We start from the raw sequence: 9,427 nt of genomic DNA on the forward strand, positions 1-9,427 counted from the left end.
CTGACTAGCTCAAACTCAACGATAGGCTCCACGAGAATCAAAGGTAACTGCATCAAAAGGTGTTAAACAGATCACATGATATGGTAGAAAGGCAAGGTGCGAAAAAACTAATTTCAAAATACAGAGAGCAAGAAAGACGAGCCGCAAGCATGCAATTGTCTGTTCAAAAGTGGATTGTGACGTTTTATTTACAAGGCTTCCAAGATCTTAGTTTGATACTCAGACTTGCCTCTGGACATGATCTCAAATTGCTTAATAGAAACGTTATTTTGGCATTCTGTACATGAGAAAATGTGATCTTTAATTGCGCTTTTCTGTACAGAATTCAAATTCAGGTGTTCCCCAGCTCTAGTCGATAAATGTCTTGTTGACATACACTTGTAGCTGGGGAACACATTTATCATAGCCTAGGCAGGCCTATATTATTTTTTTCGTTGTGATGGTCAGAAATTAAAACAAACTGAACTGAAATGATATTTAGTTTGATAGGCTACCTATTGTTTTTCGTTATATTGGACGGAAATAAAAACAAACTGAACAGGGTAGACTACCCATTTTTCAGTAGGCTATAGCCTATAAAAATTGCTTGTTGTATTAATGTAACAGCTTCTACACAGATTTGAGCACCTAAATGATAAATTGTATCAACAATCATTTATTCTATTAACAATCATTTATTCATTTAAATTTATCGACTGAAACAGTATCGCTTTTGACATTGATGCTCAAAGTAAAATATTTGTTGTTGCAATTGAGAATGAAATATGGGCCTTGATATGCAGAGATTGGCGTGATCTTGATCTTGAAGATCACAAGTGATCTTGATCATTGATAACACTACGGCAGCTTCAACCCCCCCCCCCCCCCCCCCTAGAGAAAAACAGTTCCCTCGCCACTGCTTGAGTCATTCTAGAAGAGGGTGCAAAAACTGTTTGGTGATTTCAAACAGGTACCAACCAGGGATATCTAGAGAAGGGGATATGAAGGCTCGCAGCGATTGCCTTATTCTCATGACACTACCAGGGCGGTTGTTTGTAGTGCTTTAAACATGTGGTTCTTTTTAAAATCGTAGGAAGTTTTGTAGTGCAGCTGGTACAATGAGCTACAGGAGACAGCTAGCAAATGTTACGTAAAGTATATTTAAAGAATACTTGTTTACAAAGACAGTTGAAAAGTTATCAGTAAGCTGTTTTTTATAACAAAGCCTTTGCAGGAGGCTAGATGTAAAGCAAGTATATGGTTGGTTGAATTAACAAGCAGCCACGAGCATGCTGTGAATATCCAGGCCTGACGTTAATAGCGCAATGCAAGTTATCATAACAAGATTTATTAAACTACTATCGGTGCCAATTGTCATTTTACGATAAACACAGATTATTTACGATAAACAATAGCCCTTCTATTGTCAGACGTAATAAAAGCCTTCGTATCCCCTTCTTTAGATATCCCTGGTACCAACAAGGAAAAGGTTACAAACCACTCACCTATAGCAGTGCCGGTCTTAAGGTATTTCGGGCCCTGTGCGGAATATGCTTTGCGGGCCCCAATAACAATGATCCAATTTTGAAAGGGGAGGGGGTGGTGGTGGCGTGATCGCCTGTGGGGGGGCCTCCCCCAGAAAATTTTGAAAAATTACTTTGAATTTGGGGCATTCTGAGAGCATGTTCAACAAAAATTTCAGTATGAATATTACTGTAAAATGGTGCTGTCCGGTGGCTTAGCAAAAGGATAAGATCTTGCTTTCTTTGGCATTTTTCGGAAATAAAACTATATGACTCTATGTTGAGTCTGGATGCAACCTATTTCGTTCGCTGAAAAATTCGTACCCCGATTTCGTACCCTGAAATCCTGAATCAAAATCAAATTTCAACCTATTTCGTCCCCTGAAAAGATCGAGAGAAATTTTGAAATGTTTGCGACAACACCGATCAGCGACTTCGGCTATGTTGTTTTTCTTCTCAATCTTTTCAGGGTACAAAATGTTCAGGGGACGAAATAGGTTGCACTCATTGAGTCTCTATGTTTTCTTGTTGCTAATTCCTTTGTTGAATTTTCAATTGGAAATGACAAAATTACTGCATTTTCTGAGTAAATTGCGGGCCCCCTAATTTGCGGGTCCTGTGCAATCGCACGGTTTGCACATCCCAAAGACCGGCACTGCCTATAGACTACCATTCTCTAATCTAAGCGAGATTAGGTCAGTCGAGATCTTATCTGTGTTGGTCATGTTTGTTTCTTTGAAGTTACGTCAGAAAGCGATGAAAAACTCATTCTTTAAAACGATCTTGGACGGTACCCTAGGCTACGTGTTTTCTAATCTTGGGTGAGAAAGTCTTGAGACATGGCGCAGCTGACTCGATGACTAGCCTATATGCTATGTCCGCCGCGTTAGCTCAGTGGTTACGCGCCCGGCTCAAGATCACGCGGCGCTGGTTCGGCTCTCGGGGTGTGCGCTTGAGCAACTCCTTTTAGGAATGCTCGCCATTCAGCGGCACCTAGTGAATGGAATAATTCCCTGGCAACAACACTTTACCAAGCGGAAATCCACTCTGTCAATCTCGGTAGGCTAACCGGCCCTGCGTCAAGAGCATCTACAACTATGCGAAACTATCAGGAATAACCTATCAAGGCTTTGTCAGTCCGAGGATAAAGATTCAAAACCAACCAACCATGTCTCTTTGTTGCTTCCTCCCTGTTTGTTTGTTGTGTCGCAATGAGCTCAAAATAACATGAATTAGCTTATCGTATGCAGCCTAATTATCAATCAAGACAGACAGACAATCAAGACATTCTATTTGAATAAGGTGAATGGATGCCTAGATAGGGGAGATCCTCCAACAGTGCCCAGTGTCCTACAGTGCTCAACCTCCGTTTTTGGCGGCAATGCATTCTGATTTAACGCTTTAACGAGTTTGAGGTATTGCCACGTGACCAATGATATCCCAGTCACAACTTGAAGGCTTACCTAAAGACAGGCAGCTAGCTGCGAAAGGATGTCAAATTTGAAGGAAATTATTATTATTTTTCATAAAAAGGAAAACCGTGCTCATCAAATCATCATTAACTATATCAGATATTTAGCAATGTCATTGTGAATAGGTAGCCTATAGTCTTATATGTTAGGCTACGTTTTTGGCAAGACATAACTGCAGCAATTAGAAAGTTACAGATTGTTTTGTTCAAAATGGTGTCGGTGCCAACAGTGCCCACCAACGATAGTTCCAACAGTGCTCAGGGTGGGCACTGTTGGAACCTTGCGGAATAAAACTGTCAGCTGACAACTCGGTAGGATAGATGGTCTGTAGGCTATTAGCTTGATCAAAACTACATTATCAAACGTTTTGCGGTTCTCCATTTTCAGTTTTTTCCTTTGACTGCATACATATATACGTAGCCTATAACTTAATTGCCTATTGTTGCAGAGTGATCTAGAAAATAGGCTAAGAAAATGGTCAAACATTCTCCGGAAATCATGAAAAGAGCTTGCAAAGAAGTCCTTACCGATAGAAAGTCTATCAATTCTGTTTTCAAAGAATTCGGCAGGACACTGAGGCGTTATTTAGAAACGTGCACCAACAATGAGTTAAAAACTTTAGCACTGAAAAACGTTCAACCGAACTAGGCCTATACTGTTAACAGAATATTCTCCAACGAAGAAGAGAGGAAGCTTTGTGAATATCTTCAAGACGCGCAAAGCATCACTTTGGGTACAGGACCAAGACAGCTAGAATAGGCTACTGGCATTTGAACTTGCTGTAACATACAATAAAAAAATGCCGAAATGTTGCTGGAACGAAAATAAAACTTCTGGAAAAAAAATGGTTTCGGTTTTTCATGCTAGTTAGTAGTTAGTAGACTGCTCACAAAAAGAAAGATCGGTTTCGACAATATTGGAATTGCTATTGATGTGTTCTTCAATGTGTTTACAGAAAGTGGGCACTGTGGGAACCCTACATGGGCAGTGTTAGGCATTCGTGTCCTACAGTGCCCACTTTTTTTAAGCATTTTTCAATTGCCATTATGCAAGTACTGCTTATCGTAGAATTTAAACTAAACTATCAATAAATAGCATAAAGATAGTACTAAGACATAGCGTAGAACAGGGGTGTGCAACCTTTATTACAGGAGGGCTAGATATTAATAACTGGGTGAAACCGCGGGCCGCATGTTTATTTAATATATGATTTCTAGTTAGTTGCAGGCACAAAAAAGTAGTTTTTTTGTTATTCATGTTATTCCTATGGCATTATTAGGGGTTATCTCCTTGCAGAAATAATAAGTTAAGACGCATAAACTTCTAAAGAAAACTGTTATTCCAATTTATTATCACACAGTCTTTAAACGAATTCAGTGAGAAGTTTGCAGCTGGCTTCTTTTCCGGACGGCTTTTTCCAAATTTACTTGAATGGAAGTGCTGGCAATTCGAAGTTTATTTTCCAAATGTTCGTCTGTCAGAACCGATCGATAGGGAGATTTCATGACGCCCATTTTAGAAAAAAATTGTACGCACAAATACGTTGAGCCAAAAAGAGCCATTTTTGAAGCAATAGATTTTTTCAAATGTGGAAAGTCATCTTGGTTGAGATGTTTTCGATAAAAATCGCCAAGATTCATTTCTAAATAGCCTACTTTGCTTTCAAATCCGTTTTCTCTTGAAGTTCAATCAATTCAAGCTGGATATCAGATGGTGCTTTGTTAATGTCTGTGTCTAATGGCGAAGAGAATATACCAAACAAATAATCATGAGATTTGAAGTCCTTGAAGAGCCAAAAATTAATACAACAATTTTTCAAATTTAGTTTTCGTCTCAGGATGCATTTCATAGTCTCTCAAAGTTGGAAAGTGGAAAAGATTTCCTGTCTGTATGTGAGCTTTCCAAAGTCGTAATTTGTTCATAAAGCCTTTTATGTGACCATACATTTTTACGTTCCAGATAATTAAACACAATGGATTAGCGGTGGCCGCTGGGAGATTTCTAAAATTTTTAACAGAAGGTGCGAAATCTATAATAACCCACTCCACAATGAATTGTTCACACGTACTAAACTAAATTATAAACACGTCTCGCGGGCCGCACGCAATTCAAAATTGGCACATCTTTGCGGGCCGCACAATTTTTCTTCGCGGCCGCATTTGGCCCGCGGGCCGCACGTTGCACACCCCTGGCGTAAAAAAATGAATATTATGGACAAGCTTTTGAGGAAAAATTTCAAATATTCAGAAAAACTGGGAACTTTTGGGCTATCTCCCCTAACTTGTGTTTAAAAGCCGAAAAATAAAAGTAATTTTAATCTTGCCTAATACTTCCTGCTATTGCCACATATAACTCTCAATTACCTTGCCAAGAAAAGTGGATGATTTTAAAAGCATGATAAAGCAATTGTCTGAAAAAGTGAGAGAAATTCAAGCGAGCAAAGGACCATCAAAGAGAGTAGCCTACCACACCAAACTTCCTAAACCAAAAGCTGGTTCAAATGGTGCATCCGGTGTTGCACAACCTCAAAAAACCCTGATGTAGAACGACTTGATAAAAGAGTTGATCGTTCCCCAAATCAAACGTCAGTGACGTTTTATGTGACGTTACGTCACATAAAACCGTTCAACAGTTAAAGTCTAATTAACCTGGCGTCTTACGTCATAGAACATATCCGAGAATCAAGAAAATGAAGTATCTTCTGACAGGTGTCAAACCCACAACAATGCTTGATATGAACGACTCGGTTACATGTCTTGTAATGCAAAGAAATTTATTCTCACACGAGTCAGTTCAATCATATATTGCTAAAATCGATTTCGATCAGCTAGAAGCTAGATCATCTTCAGTTAAGCTAAGCTTGTATTCAAATAGAATAGATTAAAATAGTTATAGGAATAGTTATAGGAATAGATATAAATAGAATAGATTCTATTTGAATACAAGCTTAGCTTAACTGAAGATGATCTAGCTTCTAGCTGATCGAAATCGATTTTAGCAATATATGATTGAACTGACTCGTGTGAGAATAAATTTCTTTGCAATCCGAGAATCAATGATGAAATGTTGCATCATTCCTTTTTTTACCACTTGTGAAATTACACAACAATATATGGACTATTACGTCATAGATGCTAGTTACTGGTTGTTGAAATATTGTATCAGTTTTGTCATTTTTCCCGAGCGTAAAACATGTAAGCTTAAAATTGTACATTCCTCAGGAAAATTAGGGTAAAAAGGCATATTATACCTAGACTAAACTTCTGAGACCCATAATTGATTCCTATATTCATCCCCGCCCACAATATTTTATAAATAATAATGTAGGCTAATAAAATTTAATCTAGCAACCTTTAGTTGCAGAGGTCTCTTGTAGCCTACTAAAGTAAAAAGAAACGACTATGATAATAGCCTATATGAAACACAACTGCTAAGATATTATAATGAGTTGAATCTTTGCAGAATTAGATGATTCTAAAGAGCTGGAGATAGCCTATGCATCAAAATGTTAAAGAAATGACTGGTAATAGAAAGTCAAAAGCAAGACAAAACAATTGCATCAAGAATAAAGACGGAAAAATGATTTTCGACCGAGATCTGGTGACGCGAAGATGGGAAGAGTATATTAGCGACCTGTATGGAGATGAGAGAGGAAATGTTCCTGCTATTAATAATGAAGAAGGTGAACCAATACTGGAATCTGAACTTGATAAAGCCATAAATGAATTGAAAAGCCATAAAGATCCTGGTAAAGATCAAATAACAACGGAAATGATAAGAGCTCTGGATTGTGAAGGACTAAAACATATTTATAACTTATGTAATAACATCTACATGAATGGCCACATACCACTAGAAATGAATGAATCCATTCTTGTCAAACTGCCGAAGAAGCCAAAAGCCACACAGTGTACAGAATTTAGAACCCTTAGTCTGATGAGTCATATAGCCTACTAAAAATTTTGCTGAGAGTTGTTCTCAGAAGAAATAGAAAAATCATCGAAAATGAAATTAATGAAACTCAAAAGTGGTTTTATGCCGGGAAAGGGAACACGGGAAGGAATTTTCAATATGAGAACTATATGTGAACGTTACAACCAAATCAATAAAGATGTTTATACCTGCATTATAGACTATAAAAAGGCCTTTGACCGAGTTAAACATGAAAAATTGATGCAATGTTTGGCCGATATAGGTTTAAATGGAAAGATCTGCGACCGATAGCTAATCTATATTGGACGCAAAAGGCGTTTATTCATATAGAAGATGGTTTATCTGGTGCAATGGACATAAAACGTGGAGTTCGCCAGGGACGTAGGCCTATACTATCTCCATGTCTATTCAACCTGTATACTGAAATGATTTTCAAACAGATTGATGGAATGGAGGGTATCAGCATAGGAGGTATGAATATATCCAACCTACGGTATGCAGATGATAGGTTACTGTTTTATTGGCGGAATCAGCAGAAGCTCTCCAAACAATAATAGAAAAAGTGAACAATATTGGAAAGGAATATAAAATGAAAATCATCACAAACAAGACGAAAACAATGATTATTACAAGAAAAGAAAATGTAGCTACCAAGTGTAAATATTGCGATCAAAGTCAAAAGCTTTACCTATCTGGGACATACCATGGCCACCTGGAGATGCGGCCTGATTTGTCACATTTTGCAGATTTTGATTACAGCTACTGCTAGTGCTTGACTGACATTTTTTGAGATGTTTTTAATTTTTGCGGTTTCCTAATGACAAAAAACTTTTTTTTTACCTTGGGGAAGCAGTAGCAAATGAGAAAAAGTAAGTTGAAAAACGCAAAATCAGACTGTTATTGAAAATTAATAGTCTGACTAAAATCTACAAAATCAAGTTTTCTTTGTTTTTCAACATGTGAGGATGTTAAAACCTATTGTGTCATCTGGGGAAAAGAATAAAGAAGCGTAAAAATCAAATTTTTAGAAAAATTTATTTAAACGTTCGCCCAAAGTTAGAAAAACCTGGAAATTTCTGCAAAATGTGACAAATCAGGCCATATCTTTAGGTGGCCATGGACATACAATAACTGAAAATGGCAGATGCGGTACGGAAATATTGAGACGAATAGAAATAACAAGAAACAACTTCGTAAAAATGAAAAAAACATTAACAACACGCAAAATTAACATCAACACTCGAAAAAGAATTATGAAATGTTAGATCTGGACTACGTTACTTTACAATGCAGAAACATGGACACTGTCATCACAAATGGATAAACGACTTGAGGCATTTGAAATGTGGACTTATAGAAGAATGCTTAAAATTTTATGGAAGGATAAAATCACAAACAAAGATGTACTATCCAGAATAGGCTACAAACCAACATGGAAATTCTACAAACAATTAAATCAAGAAAATTGAAATATTTTGGCCACATGATTCGCAATAATTCTATTCAAAGACAACTACTAGAAGGAAAAATGAACGTTAAACGAAATAGGGGCAGGCCACCAAGAATTTGGACTAATGATATTGAAGACTGGTCAGGACTTAATTACAAAACTGCATTAAAAAAATCTCACAACATAGAAACTTGGCGTCTCATTGCCTCCAACCCTCGACGAGAGGAAGGAACTTAATGATGATGAAAGAGCTGGTATTTTATTTTGGTGAAAATCAGGAAACAAACTTCAGTAATTCAGACATTTAGAATCTCGCACAAAATTTGAAGTAGCCTACTCACAACACAAATTGATAATTAATCTGCTTGAATGGAATATTATAAGGATATTTTAATTAAGGCCAAAGGTAGGCTCATACTGTAAGCTCTAAATGCATGCTGAAGCTTTCCATTTCGCTGTTCATCCTTTAACTTGGATCTAACTTAAACAAAAATTAAGTCTTAAAAATTGCCCACCTAGTTTTAAACTAGGGGGGCAAAGAAAGGGCTAGGGGGGGGGCAAACAAACGGACTAGGTGGGCAATTGCCCACCTAGTCTATATGTGAAAAGATGCTATGCTTTGTAACACTCCGTGTAGCTGTCCTGTGTCTTGAAATACAATTCGTGAAGAGGCTTCAGAAGTGTTTCGCTCGGTGTCATCGCGTACAGTGGTACAGACGAAAGGATTCGGGAATTTTATCTTACAACTTTCCCATGGAGATATTATGGTTTATTGGTCTTCCGCTGTGACCATCTGGTCAATAAATTCAACATGATGTTCTGCCATGAAGAAAATTAGAAACAAAATGAATGACCAAGAACAGTATACGAGACGCGACTGCTTGATTGTTCATGGATGCTCAGTTGCTCACTGCTCAGGCATGCCTGAGCAATCAAACAGTTCCCTTTTTCTTTTAATAACTTAGTACTGGTAATTCAAACTATAAACGAGAAGTTAGTCTTAAACATCACAGATTGGAACAAGTAGGCTACTCGCCTCCCTTTATCTAACAGAACTGAAAATGTATCGA

The 9,427-nt window shown here is 37.6% G+C and overlaps 1 protein-coding gene across 1 annotated transcript in view; it reads right to left on the reverse strand.

Annotated features, from left to right (window-relative positions):
- Positions 1-6,921, reverse strand: part of LOC145781978 (uncharacterized) — a 56,618-nt gene extending 49,697 nt beyond the window's left edge. Inside the window, exon 1 of the mRNA XM_082593695.1 lies at positions 6,825-6,921. The gene's annotated coding sequence lies outside the window, so the exon portion shown is untranslated. The remainder of the gene's footprint in view (positions 1-6,824) is intronic.
- Positions 6,922-9,427: the final 2,506 nt, after the last annotated feature.

Source organism: Aplidium turbinatum, chromosome 13 (genome assembly GCF_918807975.1).
Source record: "Aplidium turbinatum chromosome 13, kaAplTurb1.1, whole genome shotgun sequence".
NCBI lineage: Eukaryota > Metazoa > Chordata > Ascidiacea > Aplousobranchia > Polyclinidae > Aplidium > Aplidium turbinatum.